The sequence below is a fragment of the Bactrocera oleae genome, chromosome 3 (genome assembly GCF_042242935.1).
Source record: "Bactrocera oleae isolate idBacOlea1 chromosome 3, idBacOlea1, whole genome shotgun sequence".
In the NCBI taxonomy this organism is placed as follows: Eukaryota; Metazoa; Arthropoda; class Insecta; order Diptera; family Tephritidae; genus Bactrocera; species Bactrocera oleae.
This window is the reverse complement of record NC_091537.1, coordinates 39,719,407-39,738,450: the sequence shown is the minus strand read 5'-3', so window position 1 is coordinate 39,738,450 and position 19,044 is coordinate 39,719,407. Positions and strand designations below refer to the sequence as shown.

At 36.7% G+C, this 19,044-nt stretch overlaps 1 long non-coding RNA gene across 1 annotated transcript; it reads left to right on the top strand.

The window, feature by feature from the left end:
• The first annotated feature begins 493 nt into the window (after nucleotides 1–493).
• LOC138856130 (uncharacterized) lies at nucleotides 494–9,636 on the top strand. The gene is made up of 2 exons (XR_011395181.1): nucleotides 494–1,068; nucleotides 9,056–9,636. It is a non-coding gene; the product is annotated as an uncharacterized lncRNA (long non-coding RNA).
• Nucleotides 9,637–19,044: the final 9,408 nt, after the last annotated feature.

The window sequence follows — 19,044 nt, the reverse complement described above, 5'->3', positions numbered from 1 at the left end:
TGCTACGAATATCTTGAGGCATGGATCAACAGTTGGCTCATGTAAAATTATTTGGCTGGGTGCTACACACTGATTAACTCGACTGGGAAAAAATTGAAAAAAACATTTATTTTCCGTTCACAAATAAACAAAAAACTATTAAAATATTTTCTTGAAATATAAAAAAGTCCAAAACTTGCAAAATACTCATTGAACATATTGCGTAAAGTTAGATATAGATAGATATTTATGGGAGGATATGCACTGCGACCATTGGTCTATTGTGCTCTTTAACTCTTTTTATATTGTTTCGTCTAGTCTTAGCTAACTATGCGTTCCCGTTTGGTCCGGGCCGTCCCGGGTTTTTAAAAATAAAAAATAAGAAAAAATTTTCAACAAACAGAGCAAAAATAGAACAAAGTAGATGGCCCACCCTGTATGTTCTATTTCTACATTCGGTTTAAATGTATTGAACAAAGAACGAATATTATAGAGAAGGTTCACGATGCCGGAATCGTATGGATATTTTACTTTTCGAAGGGGAACTGATGGTGTTTCACCACAGAAAATTATTAGCGTGTTTCACAACAATTAACATCAGGGGAATCAAAAATAGCAGAATTGAGAATTTTCAGTTGGCTAAATGAGTAGAGCTTCCCGCCCCGAAAAACACAACACACCACTCACAAGACAACACTGGCACACATCCCACACCTGGAAACATCAAAACACCTATACACCACACAACACATACAAATGCATTACACTAATTGAAGCAGCCGCATACACACACACAGTAGGATCTCTACACAACAAAACAGTACAAAAATATCTGTCCGCGAAGCGGACAAACTTTTTCTCTCAGCGATTGTCGTCGAAAAAACACCGGACTTGTCTTTGGCGCGTAACCGCATTTTCTTCATTTTTTTATATTCTTTTAATTACCTCTCCACTGGTATGCGACCAGGGAGTGCTTGCGTGAAGATAATCTCGTCATAATTATTAATAAATAAACAGTTTTGTAAACATTTCCAAACCGGAAAAATATACAATTTTTTAATTTACATACGCGGAATTATAAAGTGGCAAGTAAGTGGTGAACTTAACATTGGTCCTTCGAGCCATTCCGAATGGCACTATAGTGCAAAAAAAAAAAAAAAATTTTAGTAAAAATAAGGGTGGAAAACCTTAAAAAATTGGTGGTGTTAACATTGGTGGTGATTGGTGGTGACAAACAACTAAAATAAAAAATAAAATATATATATGAAAAGTGCTTAAAAGTGATTTACATATGTATATATAAACGGAGAAGCCAACAACAAAGTGTACTGAAAAAAAAAAAAAAGAAAAAAAAAAAAAAAAAGGCAGAAGAAAAAAAAGTGCAGTGACCACAACAGCAAAAATATATATATATATATATTTATATGCTTTGGTGCAAAAAAAGTGCAGTGACCACAACAACAAAAAATTTATATATATACACATATGCTTTTGGTGCATAATATAACAGTGCAGTGACAAAAAAAAAAAAAAAAAAAAACGGGCGCGGAAAAACAAAATACAATCAAATAAAAACGGGCGCGAATTAAAACCCATATATATGTATATATATATATTAACATATCAAACGGGCGCGAAAGTAATTCAACAAAAAAAAGCAAAAACCCCAAGGAACAACCCAGGAAAGGATTGGATACACCTACAGGCATCCACATACAAGATACACATTCAAGATACAGGCTATAGTCCCCAAAATCCCTTGACGGATATTCAAGTGAGTTGTATCGATTCCATTTTGTACCTCATTACTGCAGGGTATATGTATATTTATTACGGTTTACAAAAACGGTTGCCAAACTGTTGAATTTGCGGTATTTCGGGTTTTACCGAAAAAATTCCATACATATAATATACATATATATATTCTATATATATATATATAATATTTATATATATATATAAATAAATATATACACATTTATATATAAATATATACATATTTATTGCCTAGAAAAGCTTACCTTCGTGTATTTAACACAAAATATACCAAATCCCAAACACTATATATGATATATACATATATATGAAATTCAAGTACTCCACTTGCAAAAATATCCGGCAATACCCCTTATGCTTGATCAAGTAATAAGCAGGATTGCCTAAAACAAGTAAGCAAAGGCAAATAAAAAACACAAAAAAAAACACATATACATATACCCACATAGCAACATATAACGAATAAAAAGAGATATAAGAACAATATTCTCAAAAAAAAAAAAAAAAAATTAAAGAATTTCTTACCTGTATGCCACATCTCTAATTACATACATATTTACATATTTTGCACAATATATACCAAAATTTTTAGCACTTATAATTTTGAGCGCTTGCAAATATGTACATATTCGTAATATTATTAACATATTATATTTAACTACAAGAAAGAGAAGAGAGAGAAAGGCAAAGAAAATAAAAAATTAAATTTTTAAACATATAAAATATACGTACATTATTTTACTCTTTTACATACGTACATATTTACATTCATATACCGAGAGTGCATATTTACGAATCGTAGTGCACATAGGATAACTTTGTTGCTAATTACGTTTATGCGCTCTTTCGTAACGGAGAAACAACGTCCACTCGTGTACATATATACTCATACAAGTACGGGACATATTATTATACCCTACTAGGGTACCACTAAAAGTTAAAGAACTTAAAAAAGCGCATTCGAAAAAAAAAAAAACATTTTAAACGGTTCGGTAAAGAAAAAACGAATTCTTAAAAAAAAAAAAAAAAAAATTATTATTTATAATTCTATAAATAAATAAATAACAATAATAAAAAATTGTGAACAATATTATATACATTGCTTCTATACAATTTAATTTATTATATTCCAAAGTCCAATTTGGCACATACTCGGCAATACCCCTTGTTGTTTGGCAAACAAAAACAAGCAGGATTGCGTACAAATACAATTCTATAATATTATTCATATTCAAAGTCCATATAGGCACAAATCCGGCAATACCCCTTGTTTCTTGGCAACCAAAAAACAAGTAGGATTGCATACATATGTATAAAGTACATTGATCTCTTATACGAGCCCTCATTGACACATACTAATTCGCTTATAGGTATACCCTATAACGCATACGAACACAAAAAAGATATAACAAAATAGATATTGCAATTTTTGAATAATTATTGAAATAAACAATACAATCGAGAAAAATAATAAATAAATACCGTAACAACAAAACACGCTATCTTATTTAATCCGATTTACAAAAAAAAATATATAAACCGATTTACTGATTCTCTTATTTATATAAAAGAGATTACGCGTTACAATTACGAATTTCGCTTAAATTTAATCAGTTTACACTGAGAGAAATCATTTTATTAATTGAACTTTTTTAAATGAACGCAGATTCTAAAGATTCTAAATCTACACAACTACTAAAAGTACCAAAAATGATTTCGGACGAAAAAAGTCCATGTACACCTGCAGAAGCTACACGCTCAAAGCAAGGTGCTACAAAACAAAAAAGGGGGAAAGACATTACATATAGTAAATTCATTGCTGAGAGTGACAGTTTAATAAGATACTGCACTCGATTTTCATCTTCTCCGATTCAAGATAATTCTGAATCGGCATTAGAAATCAAAAAGGAAAATCTCGACAATTTTTGGATACGTCTCCAAGCTTCATATGACGCCATAGTAGAATCTGACGACTCAGATCTACCAGAAAATTTTAAGTCCTCGGCTTACGCCAAATATGAAAACTGCTTAGACCAGTTCGAAGAAACTAAAGCAATGATTTCCGATCAGCTAAAGCTAATAAAAGCAATTGCACCTACTCCACATCAGCGAGTAGAGCTGCCACAAGTACAAAGTCAAGAGGCAAGTTCAGGCATCCATCTCAAGGTGCCCGCATGTGACACAGAAATATTTCATGGTGGTTATGAACAATGGCCGTCCTTCCGAGACATGTTTACTGCCGTTTACATAAACCATCCAAAATTAACAAATGCACAAAAATTGTATCACCTCCGATACAAAACAAAAGGTCAAGCAGGCGTAATAGTAAAACAGTTCGCACTAAATGACGATAATTTCAATTTGGCTTGGGAAGCTCTTAAATCTAGATATGAAAATGAAAGAATATTGGTCGATAAGCAAGTAACGATACTAATGAACTTGCCTAAGATTCAAAAGGAAACAAGTGAAGAGTTTATAAAACTGCAATCCACTGTTTCTAACTGCTTGTCAGTTCTATCGACACAAAATATTCCCACAGACAGCTGGGACCCAATACTGGTAAATATATGCACCGCCGCTTTACCAGAAAAATCGTTACTTTTGTGGGAGCAATCGCTCTCATCTCGAAAAAAATGCCCAACGTGGCAACAGATGAAAGACTTTTTAATAACCCAATACGAAATCGCAGAAAGGGTAGATAAAAAAATGGTCAGAACGAAAACCGTGCAACACGACCTAAATAGAAGCTTCCACAGACCCCAAGCCAGTAGCAACAACAATTTAAATAGAAGCTTCTTCAGAAATCAAACGTTCTCATCCGAACAGTACAAACAAACGTCATGCGAACTATGTACAAGGGGGCATAAGCTCAAATCTTGCGAGAGATTCAAAAAATTGAATATTATCGACCGGAACAATTTTGTAAAATCAAAGAGACTTTGTACAAACTGCTTGTCACATGCGCATACACTTAAAGAGTGCGAAAGCAAATTTAATTGCGTTTATTGCCATAAACGACATCATTCTATGCTTCATTATAACAATTTTTCCAGCTCACCCCCAAACAGCGCAAATATGAAAAGAGCCACGGGTTTAGTTGCAACAGCAAATCCCGAAGTGCGAAATCCCGATAATTGCCAAGAAGCACCATGCTGCTCAAAGGCATTAAAAACTCAAACGCTACACAGCGAAAACCAAAGTAGGGTACTACTACCAACAGCAGTCGTCTCCATCGAACACCGAGGAGAACTGTTTAAACTTAGGGCCTTAATAGACCAAGGATCACAACGATCTTTCATAGCGTCTAGGGCACAAAATAGGCTACAACTGCCAACAAAACAAGCCAACTTTGAAATTACAGGAATGGGCGGAAGAGTAGTTCAAAACTCTAATAAAATCTGCTCCATTACCTTAATTTCCCCCCAAGCGGATAAGCACATACAAGCAGAAGCTATAGTCTTACCGCAACTTACAAATATGCTTCCAAGCTATCACATAAATAGCAAGCATTGGCAAAAGGTTTCACACCTAAAGCTAGCAGATCCCAACTGCAACACTCCCGCTCAAATAGACCTTCTATTAGGAAGCGATCTCATACCACAGATTATACTCGAAGGTATTGAGAAAATTTCAAATACACTTCTGGCACAAAATACTATTTTTTGGTGGATCCTAAGTGGACTAGTTTCGGAACCAGTTACCACCATGACCACTCAGGTTGAGGAAATCTCAAACGAATACCTCAATTCACAATTGAAAAAATTTTGGGAGTTAGAAGAACTCCCCCCCATATCAATCACAACCCCTGAAGATCAGTATTGTAAAGACTTTTACAAAGCCACAACAACTAGATCAGATCATGGTCGGTATGTCGTACGACTACCACTAAAACAACAATTTCCCAACACAATCGCCTTAGGTCACTCTCGCACCTCTGCAATACAGCAGTTTCAAAGTATGGAAAAAAACCTACTTAAAAAAGGCGAACTCAAACCAGTATATGATGGTGTGTTGGAAGAATACCTCCATTTAGACCACATGGAGGAAGTAAGCCCATGCGAAAAAATCATCAACGGCAAATACTACTCATTTTACTTGCCGCATCATGCAGTGATAAAGCCAGACAAAAAAACAACAAAAGTAAGAGTTGTCTTTAATGCATCAAGATCCACCAGCTCCGGGAATTCCCTAAATGATATCCTATTTACGGGACCCACGCTCCAACCAGATTTAATGCTACTCATTTTAAATTGGCGTATATTCAAATACGTATTTAACGGAGACGTCGAAAAAATGTATAGACAAATAGTACATAAAGACGATCAAGATTTTCAGCGAATTATTTTCCGAAAATCTCCCAATAGTCCACTACGCGACTATAAACTTAAAACAGTTACCTTTGGCGTCAACTGTGCTCCATATTTAGCCATTCGAACACTCCACGAACTGGCAGAAAACACAAAGTCAGAATTTCCTCTGGCAACCAAAGTGTTAAAAACACAAACATATGTAGACGATATCTTGTCTGGAAGTCACAGTCTTCCACAAGCATACGAGTCACTCTCACAAGTGGTAAAAGCCCTCAAAACCGCAGGGTTTCCGTTGAAAAAGATAACGGCGAATCACCCTAATATATTAAAAAATATACCGCATGAAAATTTGTTAGATACTAATTTCCTTAAATTCGAAAAGGAAAGTACAACAAAAACTCTGGGGATCCAATGGAATGCGATATCTGACCAGTTTTCATACACGACAGAGTCAATATCTGCATTATCCGCCATAACAAAGCGACAAATTCTATCCTCTGTGGCAAAACTTTTCGACCCCGCAGGATGGCTTTCGCCAATTATGATACAAGCCAAAATCCTAATACAAGAATTATGGTTAGATGGAACCGATTGGGACGAACAAGTAAAACCACTTCGTTTAGAAAAGTGGTCCCAGTTTGCGAGCAATCTAAATGATATCTCACAGATACAAATCCCACGATGGGTAAATTATGCCCCAGAGCACAAAGTCGAACTACACGGCTTCTGTGACGCTTCTGAAAAGGCATATTGCGCAACTATATATGTTCGCACACAAAGCGACACTGCGACCACATGCCACTTACTAGTAGCAAAAGCAAAAGTGGCTCCTTTAAAAACAATAAGTCTACCACGACTTGAATTATGTGGAGCGCTATTACTAGCCAAACTAGTGTCCATCGTACAAACGCATTTAAACATGGCACAATATAAATTATATCTATGGTCCGATTCCGAAATCGTATTAGCATGGTTAGAAAAACCACCACATGCATGGAAGACGTATATTTCGAACCGAACGTCTCAAATACTTGACCTAGTAGGATCAGCCACTTGGCGACATGTAGCCAGTGCTGACAATCCTGCTGATCTAGGGACAAGAGGGTGCAAACCCCTGCACCTTGTCACCACCACCCTCTGGTGGAATGGCCCCCGATGGTTAACAGAATCTCCTGATTCTTGGCCACAATCGCCCATGCGCAATATAATAGCCCCAGAAAGTCGAAAAATCGACTCCTTTCACGCAACATCGCAGGATAATGACATCCTTGAGCGATTTTCCTCGTATCCCCGAGCCCCAGGGTAATCGCTTACATGCTCAAGTTCATAGAGCGACTCAAAATTAAACTTAAGGGAGTAACTTCATTACACTCCCAATGCGATACAGTGACGCACCTAGACTTACAAAAAGCAAAGGTCGCTCTTATCGCATCTACGCAAGCGCGTTATTTCAGCCGAGAAATATTATTACTAAGAGAATCGAAGCCGATAGATAAAAAGAGCTCACTCTTAGTCTTAAATCCATTCATTGACACGAAAGGAGTACTCCGTGCGAATGGTCGGCTTGCCAATTCCAGCCTGACGTATAACGAACGTCATCCCATAGTTATCCCAGAGAAATCGCAACTTGCCACCTTATACCTTCACTATGTCCACGTGCTTTTGCTACACGCAGAACATCGCCTCATGCAACAAATAGTCCGTCAAGAGTTTTATATTCCAAGACTCAAGCCCAAAATAAAGAAATGCATTTTCATGTGCAAGATCTGCACTATGCATAAGCAGAAGATGCGAACGCAGATTATGGCAGCACTTCCACCGGAACGCTGTAACTTCGCTCTGCCTTTCACCATTACAGGTGTCGACTTTGCTGGGCCTTTTCAGATAAAGGCATCCATGTTAAGGTCTCCCACCCTCATGAAAGGCTATGTGGCTGTCTTTGTCTGTTTTACGACAAAAGCAGTACACCTCGAGCTATGTACGAATCTGACAAAGGAGGCTTTTCTCGCGGCATTTGCTCGCTTCGTCGGACGACGCGGTTTTCCGTCAAAACTCATGAGCGACAATGGCAAGACATTTATAGGAGCTCAAAGAGCCACAGAAAAACAGTTCGTGGACTTTGTTAGGCAAGTCTCACCTGAAATTGTACAAAAATACGCTCACCAAGGTATTAACTGGCAGTTTATCCCTCCAAGCGCTCCTCATATGGGTGGTTTATGGGAATCAGCTGTAAAAAGCTTCAAATCCCACTTTAAAAAAGTAGCTGGAAACTACAAATTTAATTATGAAGAATTTACAACATTATTAATTCGCATTGAAGCCGTTCTCAATTCACGGCCACTAACGGCACTCTCGCAAGATCCCTCAGATCTCACAGCCCTAACTCCAGGGCACTTTCTAAAAGGAGCACCCATTCTGGCCATACCTGAGCCAGGCGTGGAGTCGCTATCCTTACAAAATAGATGGGAAAGAATTAAAATTCTCCATCATGATTTCAGCCGCCGATGAAAGGAGGAGTATATAAAGGACCTTCATAAAAGGTACCGCTGGAAAACTCCCGAAAAGGCGCCAAAGCTTGGAGATTTTGTCTTAATCCATGACGATTGTCTTCCCCCTACAGAATGGCGACTTGGTTGCATAGAGAAGCTGCATCATGGTTCCGACGGTCATATACGAGTAGTTGACCTCCGTACTCGAAACGGAACGCTAACCAGACCGCTCGTTAAACTATGCTTCCTTCCAATCTCAAATAATAGCGAAAACGCATGTAGTAAACCATCCGTTCAATAATACCTACAAGAAAAAAAAAATCGAAATATCCGTCTAAATAAAAAACCGCAAATATAATATGACAAATTACCATCATATACTAATAAAATAATGGGTAGACTAGTACGATCACCAAACCAAATAAAGTTGGTCACATATAGAAATATATCCATACTCTATACCACTGAATCGTATCTAAACACGCCTTTTTCTCCATACAGATAGATATGGATACAGAGATGCATTCCACCCCAACGCCAACAATGCGATCGGCCATCACGGTGCCTCGCCTTGGGATTATGCCAACCGCGGCGCCCCGAACACCAGCCGCAACTGCACCGTCAACCACCGCTCGTACTAGTATTCGAGCCTCCGCAGCCGTTCCGTCTCCACCAGAGGCGCCCCATCGCATCCGATGCCCCCTTTGTTGCCGTTCACACAAGTTGCAGCACTGTGGGCTCTTCAAGGGCATGTCGCCGACACAACGCCAGCAGGTTGCCCAGGCGCATGGGCATTGCAACAATTGTCTGGCGCATACACACACGACGCAGGAATGCGACTCCGGTGCTTTGTGCCAAATGTGTGGCAGGCAGCATCACACGTTGCTTCACCGTACTCCGAGGCGAGAGGTCAATCGGCAGCCTGCCCCACGAATCCGCGGTGCAAACCAATCGTGTGGCACGTCGCCGAAGAACGGCACCCCGATCGGAGTCCCGTCCATGGCGTCAGCACAACGTACCACCGACTAGGCGTAGGCCGCACTATCGTCGCACGTCCGGACTCAGCAACGTTGTGGCAACGTTGCAACAGCTACAGCGACTGCTAGGCTGAACATTCGCCTAGGGGGGCCGGGATGGCTAAATGAGTTAAGCTTCCCGCCCCGAAAAACACAACACACCACTCACAAGACAACACTGGCACACATCCCACACCTGGAAACATCAAAACACCTATACACCACACAACACATACAAATGCATTACACTATTGGAAGCAGCCGCATACACACACACAGTAGGATCTCTACACAACAAAACAGTACAAAAATATCTGTCCGCGAAGCGGACAAACTTTTTCTCTCAGCGATTGTCGTCGAAAAAACACCGGACTTGTCTTTGGCGCGTAACCGCATTTTCTTCATTTTTTTATATTCTTTTAATTACCTCTCCACTGGTATGCGACCAGGGAGTGATTGCGTGAAGATAATCTCGTCATAATTATTAATAAATAAACAGTTTTGTAAACATTTCCAAACCGGAAAAATATACAATTTTTTAATTTACATACGCGGAATTATAAAGTGGCAAGTAAGTGGTGAACTTAACATCAGTGATAAAAGAGAAAAATAATCCTAATTAATGTTAAGAAATGTACGCTTACAGATTCGTTTATTTACAATGCGCAAACGACTATGGCTATAACTCATAGACATTTTGTATATATACGATATCAATCAAATTAATATTTAATTAATATACATAGGTTTTATAAATAATATATTTATTTATATATAATATATATTATATAATTATGAAAGAACCACACGCATAATGTTTGTAAATTTGTTTACATACAACTTTGTATGTAAATATGTATACTCATTGCTTCATGCGAAATCTCCGTTGCCACGGACAACTAAAGACCGAAGCTCACGTTTTGGGTTTCACATCAAGGAGTCGAAGGACACTAACACGACCACAAAGTGTCACAACATTGTGTTTTTGGTAGATAATCCGAGCTGTGTCGAAAGAAAAATAACGAAGGGCCGCCGATTGTCACCGCTTTCCTTGTCACTCTAACAGCTTTGCCTACAAACCATCTTAAATATGTATGTTTATGTATGCGCACGCATACATATCGACGCAGATTTTTGCCAGATTTCAATCGATAGTACCATGTTGCCACTTTGGCACTTTTTTCTGTGTTTTGGAGTTTGCCGCTTGTGGGCAAAGACATGTTCGGGGAGATGTGATGGTGTCTGTTTTTATGAATGAAGCGAAGTTGCCTGTTGAAAGTGCGCTTGCGTTTATAAATGAAAATGTTGTTGTTGTGTAATTCACTATAAATTTTGCTTCGGCACTTTGTATGCCATATTGACTTCTGATGCTGCTTATGACATCTGAGAAGGTTGTTGTTTTTGTAGAACAATGTTTGTAGTTTATGCGCGTGACATATTTATATGTGTACGCATATTAGTATGTAAGTTTGTGTATGCATTTTTTGTGTGGCAGTGTCATATGTGCATGATATAAGTAAGTTTTAAATGATGAAAGGTAGGATTTATATTATTTACAATTGTAAAGTTTATAGTATATTATGATAGTATGTTATATATATAGTATACATATCGCATGAATGAATATACAAGGTGATTTCCAAAGTAAACAGGACTTTAAAAAAAAAACACAGAACAAATGGTTTTATCGGCAAAATCAATTAATTTTATTAAAAATAGTCTCCTTCTGCTTTAATACAGCTTTTTGCACGGTCCAAAAGCATGTCGAACGAGTGTTTTAGCACGTTGCCCGGTATGGCCGCCAGTATGCCGATGCAAGCCTTTTTCGAAAAGGTAGACGTCGCACGGTCCCATATCAGGTGAATACGGGGAGTGGTTGATTGTTAAAATGTGATTGTTGATCAAATAATCGGCCACAAGCGTCGATCGATGAGACGGCGCATTATCGTGCAACAAACGCCAACTTCCATCCTCGCGATATTCGGGCCGAACACGTCGAATACGGCGCACCAAACGCTTCAAAACTCCAAGTTAGAATACCGCATTAACGTTTTGGCCGGATAGAACAAATTCTGTGCGGACAATACCCTTGGAATCATAAAAACAAAATAGCATTGTCTTTACTTTTGACTTCTCCAGGCGCGATTTTTTGGGTTTCGGCTTATTTCTCATTTATGTCCTCACGACCACTTTGAAAACATTGAAACCACTCGTGCACTCTGCTACGGGATAGGCAATCATCGCCATAAACTTGTTTCATCAATTGAAACGTTTCGGTAGAAGTTTTACCATTTTTAACACTAAATTTAATGTTGGCTCTTTGTTCGAAGCTGATTTTCGCACCGATGACAAAAACATACTGACACTGAAAACGCAATAACTTCACTTCCATGTCATGTGAAATGTCATGAAATTTTTACTGGAAGTCGATAAAGGATAGCAGATTCTAACGCACTAGTCGACATTTAGATGGCACCACTCAAGTTTAATTTGTTACTTTTTTACTGTTTACTTTGGAACGCAAATTGCATATGAAAGTATATTATATTACCAAACATAAGAAATATATAAAAAGCATGCCTAATTTGCGCATTGACTACAAATATTACTTTGAAAATAACATTGTTTAATTAGAACGTTATCAGTTTTACATGTATGCATAAAAATTCGCAAAATTATATTCTATCAATAAATATGATTGTATATTATATAAACGTATAAAAATATAAGCCAATATTCTAATACGCGGCAGTAACATCAATGCAAACTTCTGAGCATAACTTTCATACCATGCTCAGATCTGCTCCAGCGCCACTGTTTAAATTTCTCTTTTCGATTTTGGCGCGAACGTCAGCGTTGTCCACTGACAGCTCATCACTTTAATTCTACATTCAAGATAATTTTGTGAATTTGAAGCATTTACGAATAAATATTACTTTGTGAAATGTCGAAACGAAAATGTATTTTCAACGATAATTTGAAGAAAAAATATTCTTTTTTGAGAATCACTTATGACGATTCCAACGTTCGTTGCAACAAATGTAATGCTACTTTTTCGGTTGCTGCTGGTGGAGGCAATGGTATTGAAAATCATTTCAAGACAAAGAAGCACAACGTGGCAGCAAATGTTTCTCTTCAAGCTTCAATCATATCCGATTTTTTAATCGCAGAGAAACCAGATTTGAATCTATCGACGAGGGAAGTCGTGTGGGCGTACCAATTAATTAAAAAAATCATTAAAAAAAACAAAATATTTCGAATATGAATGTTTCCAAATGTAAAAATTTTCGTGTTCAAGAACAGAAAGTGAAGCGATAACCAATGTTTTTACATCATACGCATTGGAATGCCTCAAGTCTGATTTACAGAAAGCCCGATTCATTTATTTGTCGCCCGACGCTTCCAATCGCAAAGCAATCAAGATGTTTTCTGTCGTCATTCGTTAATTTTTTCCGATATCTGGAGGGACTGTTAAAATAAACTTTCACAAGAAAAAGGTAAAACGTCGGATATGATTTTTTAATTGATTAAAAGAGTCTTGGAAAATTCTGATTTGACTGTGGTGGCAATACGCCAATTAATTTCGGTCGCCTAGATCGGAAAAGTGAAGGAAATGTTTTAGCAAAATTAATGAAATTAAAATCGAGCATAGTTGGTGTAGGTTGTGCAGCACATATCTTGATGTTAAACAAGCAAGTATTGTTGTTCAGATCTACACACATTTTAATGCCCATACCATTCGCACACAAGCATTAAAGTCAATCTGCGAGATTTCTGAAGACGAATACGATCAACTGGTTGGTTACTGGAAAACTCGATTCATTGGCTTGTGAGAAGCTTTGAGAAAAATCATTTCGAATGTTCCAACCTTTGAAAACATATTTCGATGACCTTCCTTCACCCCTCAAAAAATCCAGATACATCTGCCCTTCTTTCAGTAATCCACTTCATTTGTGTTCATGAACAGGTGAAAATATATTTTTATTAACTGATATTTTTCCAAAATCGATTATTACCGCATTAATTTTAGGGCATGATTTTCGAAGAAACAATCAAGAAAATTGAAAGCGATGCCATTCCAGCAGTTGCAATTTACAAACAAAGGCAACAATGACTTGAAGCAATTTGAAGTAGAGGCGAAACAATTTAGAAGTAAATATTTTATTTACACCTCAATTTTCGTTTTCTCATTTTTAATTGTCTTCAATATTGTGATTGCTACGAATATCTTGAGGCATGGATCAACAGTTGGCTCATGTAAAATTATTTGGCTGGGTGCTACACACTGATTAACTCGACTGGGAAAAAATTGAAAAAAACATTTATTTTCCGTTCACAAATAAACAAAAAAACTATTTATATATTTTCTTGAAATATAAAAAAGTCCAAAACTTGCAAAATACTCATGAGTTGAACATATTGCGTACAGTTAGATATAGATAGATATTTATGGGAGGATATGCACTGCGACCATTGGTCTATTGTGCTCTTTAACTCTTTTTATATTGTTTCATCTAGTCTTAGCTAACTATGCTTCCCGGTTTGGTCCGGGTCGTCCCGGGCTTTTAAAAATAAAAAAAAAATAAAAAATTTTCAACAAACACAGCAAAAATAGAACAAAGTAGATGGCCCACGCTGTATGTTCTATTTCTACATTCGGTTTAAATGTATTGAACAGAGAACGAATATTATAGAGAAGGTTCACGATGCCGAAAACGTATGGGTATTTTACTTTTTGAAGGGGAACTGATGGTGTTTCACCACAGAAAATTATTAGCGTGTTTCACAACAATTAACATCAGGGGAATCAAAAATAGCAGAATTAAGAATTTTCAGTGATAAAAGAGAAAAATAATCCTAATTAATGTTAAGAAATGTACGCTTACAGATTCGTTTATTTACAATGCGCAAACGACTATGGCTATAACTCATAGACATTTTGTATATATACGATATCAATCAAATTAATATTTAATTAATATACATAGGTTTTATAAATAATATATTTATTTATATATAATATATATTATATAATTATGAAAGAACCATACGCATAATGTTTGTAAATTTGTTTACATACAACTTTGTATGTAAATATGTATACTCATTGCTTCATGCGAAATCTCCGTTGCCACGGACAACTAAAGACCGAAGCTCACGTTTGGGGTTTCACGTCAAGGAGTCGAAGGACACTAACACGAGGATAAAGTGTCACAACATTGTGTTGTTGGTAGATAATCCGAGCTGTGCCGAAAGAAAAATAACGAAGGGCCGCCGATTGTCACCGCTTTCCTTGTCACTCTAATCTTTGCCAGATTTCAATCGATAGTACCATGTTGCCACTTTGGCACTTTTTTCTGTGTTTTGCGAGTTTGCCGCTTGTGGGCAAAGACATGTTCGGGGAGATGTGATGGTGTCTGTTTTTATGAATGAAGCGAAGTTGCCTGTTAAAAGTGCGCTTGCGTTTATCAATGTAAATGTTGTTGTTGTGTAATTTACTATAAATTTTGCTTCGGCACTTTGGATGCCATATTGACTTCTGATGCTGCTTATGCCAGTTGAGACGATTGTTGTTTTTGTAGAACAATGTTTGTAGTTTATGCGCGTGACATATTTATATGTGTACGCATATTAGTATGTAAGTTTGTGTATGCATTTTTTGTGTGGCAGTGTCATATGTGCATGATATAAGTAAGTTTTAAATGATGAAAGGTAGGATTTATATTATTTACAATTGTAAAGTTTATAATATATTATGATAGTATGTTATATATACAGTATACATATCGCATGAATGAATATACAAGGTGATTTCCAAAGTAAACAGGACTTTTTAAAAAAAAAGACAGAACAAATGGTTTTATCGGCAAAATCAATTAATTTTATTCAAAATAGTCTCCTTCTGCTTTAATACAGCTTTTTGCACGGTCCAAAAGCATGTCGAACGAGTGTTTTATCTCGTTGCCCGGTATGGCCGCCAGTATGCCGATGCAAGCCTTTTTCGAAAAGGTAGAAGTCGCACGGTCCCATATCAGGTGAATACGGGGAGTGGTTGATTGTTAAAATGTGATTTTTGGTCAAATAATCGGCCACAAGCGTCGATCGATGAGACGGCGCATTATCGTGCAACAAACGCCACAGCATTACAAACAAACGCCACAGCATAACAAACAAACGAGTACAGCATTAACGTTTTGGCCGGATGGAACAAATTCTGTGTGGACAATACCCTGGGAATCAATAAAACAAATCAGCATTGTCTTCACTTTTGACTTCTCCAGGCGCGATTTTTTGGGTTTCGGCTCATTTCTCATTTATATCCTCACGACCACTTTGAAAACGTTGAAACCACTTGTGCACTCTGCTACGGGATAGGCAATCATCGCCATAAACTTATTTCATCAATTGAAACGTTTCGGTAGAAGTTTTACCAATTTTAAAACTAAATTTAATGTTGGCTCTAAGTTCGAAGCTCATTTTCGCACCGATGACAAAAACATACTGATACTTAAAACGCAATAACTTCACTTCCATGTCATGTGAAATTTCATGAAAGTTTTACTGGAAGTCGATAAAGGATAGCAGATTCTAACGAACTAGTCGACATTTAGATGGCACCACTCAAGTTTAATTTGTTACTTTTTTACTGTTTACTTTGGAACGCAAATTGCATATGAAAGTATATTATATTATCAAACATAAGAAATATATAAAAAGCATGCCTTATTTGCGCATTGACTACAAATATTACAAAAATAACATTGTTTAATTAGAACGTTATCAGTTTTACATGCATGCATAAAAATTCGCAAAATTATATTCTATCAATAAATATGATTGTATATTATATAAACGTATAAAAATATAAGCCAATATTCTAATACGCGGCAGTAACATCAATGCAAACTTCTGAGCATAACTTTCATACCATGCTCAGCTCTGCTCCAGCGCCACTGTTTAAATTTATCTTTTCGATTTTGGCGCGAACGTCAGCGTTGTCCACTGACAGCTCATCACTTTAATTCTACATTCAAGATAATTTTGTGAATTTGAAGCATTTACGAATAAATATTACTTTGTGAAATGTCGAAACGAAAATGTATTTTCAACGATAATTTGAAGAAAATATATTCTTTTTTGAGAATCACTTATGACGATTCCAACGTTCGTTGCAACAAATGTAATGCTACTTTTTCGGTTGCTGCTGGTGGAGGCAATGGTATTGAAAATCATTTCAAGACAAAGAAGCACAAAGTGGCAGCAAATGTTTCTCTTCAAGCTTCAATCATATCAGATTTTTTAATCGCAGAGAAACCAGATTTGAATCTATCGACGAGGGAAGTCGTGTGGGCGTAACATTCAATTCAAAAAATTATTAAAAAAACAGCAGTTATCGTCCAATTCAAATTTTTTCAAACATTTTATTGTAGATCAACCGACTGCGCAACCAAAATATTTCGAATATGAATGTTTCCAAATTTAAAAATTTTCGTGTTCAAGAACAGAAAGTGAAGCGATGACCAATGTTTTTACACCATACGCATTGGAATGCCTCAAGTCTGATTTACAGAAAGCCCGATTCATTTATTTGTCGCCCGACGCTTTCAATCGCAAAGCAATCAAGATGTTTTCTGTCGTCATTCGTTAATTTTTTCCGATATCTGGAGGTAATGTTAAAATAATTAAACTTTCACAAGAAAAAGGTAAAACGTCGGATATGATTTTTTAATTGATTAAAAGAGTCTTGGAAAATTTTGATTTGACTGTGGTGGCAATACGCCAATTAATTTCGGTCGCCTAGATCGGAAAAGTGAAGGAAATGTTTTAGCAAAATTAATGAAATTAAAATCGAGCATAGTTGGTGTAGGTTGTGCAGCGCATATCTTGATGTTAAACAAGCAAGTATTGTTGTTCAGATCTACACACATTTTAATGCCCATACCATTCGCACACAAGCATTAAAGTCAATCTGCGAGATTTCTGAAGACGAATACGATCAACTGGTTGGTTACTGGAAAACTCGATTCATTGGCTTGTGAGAAGCTTTGAGAAAAATCATTTCGAATGTTCCAACCTTTGAAAACATATTTCGATGACCTTCCTTCACCCCTCAAAAAAGCCAGATGCATCTGCCATTCATTCAGTAATCCACTTTGTTTTTGTTCATGAACAGGTGAAAATATATTTTTATTAACTGATATTTTTCCAAAATCGATTATTACCGCATTAATTTTAGGGCATGATTTTCGAAGAAACAATAAAGAAAATTGAAAGCGATGCTATTCCAGCAGTTGCAATTTACAAACACTCGCAATATTTAAAGAACAATTTGCGAACATCCAACCAACACAATTACTTTCATTGCAAGTAAAAGCGGAATGGAGAGCCTGAAGAAAGAAAACAATGACTTGAAGCAATTTGAAGTAGAGGCGAAACAATTTAGAAGTAAATATTTGATTTATACCTCAATTTTCGTTCTAATTTTTAATTGTCTTCAATATTGTGATTGCTACAATTATCTTGAGGCATGTATCAACAGCTGGCTCATGTAAAATTATTTGGCTGGGTGCTACTCACTGATTAACTCGACTGGGAAAAAATTGAGAAAACATTTATTTTCCTCACAGAAAATAATATTTTGAAAGCATCACACACTACTTCACATAAGCTGTTCGAACAATTCACTTATATTATATTTCTTAGTATATAAGTGACAAACGAATTGATGAATGGAGCAAAGAGCAGACATCCGTTGATAAACGTTTGGTTCAATGGCTTACTTTTACCATTCGTTGAGCTTTCAGAAATCGTTGAATATGCTCTGACACTACCAGGAACATCGGCACCAGACCGCATATTTTCCACCATTAACAGAATGTGAACATACGAAAAAATTTGTGAAGAATAATTTAAAATTTTTTTGTTGGAATTTTTTTTATCATTTCCATTCTTTTTGAATAAAATTGTGTTTCTCTTTCCCCTATTATATGTCGCGATTTTCAGTGAATTATAATATGGAAAAAAATCGATGACTAAAAAAAACCATACCGGATTTTGCTGGAAAAATATAGTCACCTAAATCTAGCCTCAAAGCTCTTATAAACTCCAATTGCAAAATGTGCGAGCGTTCTCCTGGTCACCTCTTCGCATTCCAGTAATATGTGCGCCGGCGTCTCGGGCTTTAGCTCGCCGAAGAGACATGACTGAGCTCTATCCTGTGCAGAAGTTTTCGTAGTCTTCTAGTGTTGTACCCGCCTATCAGTAGTTTTTAGTGTCTGAGCCCTCGCAACTTGCGCTAGCTTGCTCTGTTAAATAATCGTAAAAGGTTGGTTTGCAGAGTTGCAGTTCCTCTCATTCTGACTAATGCGCCAAACTGACAACTGCTATATCTCGATCATTATTGTAATTGTGTTCACAGTATGTGTTTTTATTACACTTTTTATAAGCTACATCAATTCATTAAAAATTAGTAAA